Consider the following 630-nt stretch of genomic DNA (forward strand, 5'->3'; position numbering starts at 1 on the left):
GTTCATAAATACAAAGTTCATAATGGCTGCCGGGAACCAAGAACTCTGCTATAAACCGAATTATGGATTATTTATGAAAGCTAGATTTAATTTTCTACTAAATTAGAAATACTGGTGTCATGGTTCGCTGATGCAGGTGTATTGATCTTATATTAAACAATGAACCAAAAGGATTGACAGATTTTAACAGGTTTTACCACACCTGCCTATCTTTACTTGACGAGAGACTGAAGATCACAGGTTTTACTGTATTTATTATCTATATTGTAGAATGAATCATACCTAATTCATCTCTATCCAATATTTGATCGAGTGCACCAGTTCTTGTTTTAGAAAATCCATAAAATAGTGACACGATGGAATTTATTAGAACTGAAACTACAGTACATCACAGTTAATGTAACTTTGTTTGTTCAAGATATCAAACAATTGTTGAAGAATAACAGAACTTACCACCTTCAGCGAGTGTCTGAAACATGTTTTTTTTTTGAAGATTTCTCAGAAACTTTTGGATATTGTTTACGATTTACTTAAGCAGGTTGTTCAGTTGCTTGATCGAAATAAATCTGAAATTAATGAACAAATAAAACTGAGAAAACTTATAAAATTTGAATTGTAACTCGCTGCGAT

At 31.6% G+C, this 630-nt stretch overlaps 1 long non-coding RNA gene across 1 annotated transcript in view; it reads right to left on the reverse strand.

The window, feature by feature from the left end:
* Positions 1-480: 480 nt before the first annotated feature.
* Positions 481-630, reverse strand: part of LOC111612956 — a 12,216-nt gene continuing 12,066 nt past the window's right edge. The window contains exon 2 of the long non-coding RNA XR_002754699.1: positions 481-566. This is a non-coding gene — a long non-coding RNA (uncharacterized LOC111612956). The remainder of the gene's footprint in view (positions 567-630) is intronic.

This window comes from Centruroides sculpturatus, unplaced genomic scaffold (assembly GCF_000671375.1).
Source record: "Centruroides sculpturatus isolate CEXI.00-Female unplaced genomic scaffold, Cexi_2.0 scaffold1797, whole genome shotgun sequence".
Lineage (NCBI taxonomy): Eukaryota > Metazoa > Arthropoda > Arachnida > Scorpiones > Buthidae > Centruroides > Centruroides sculpturatus.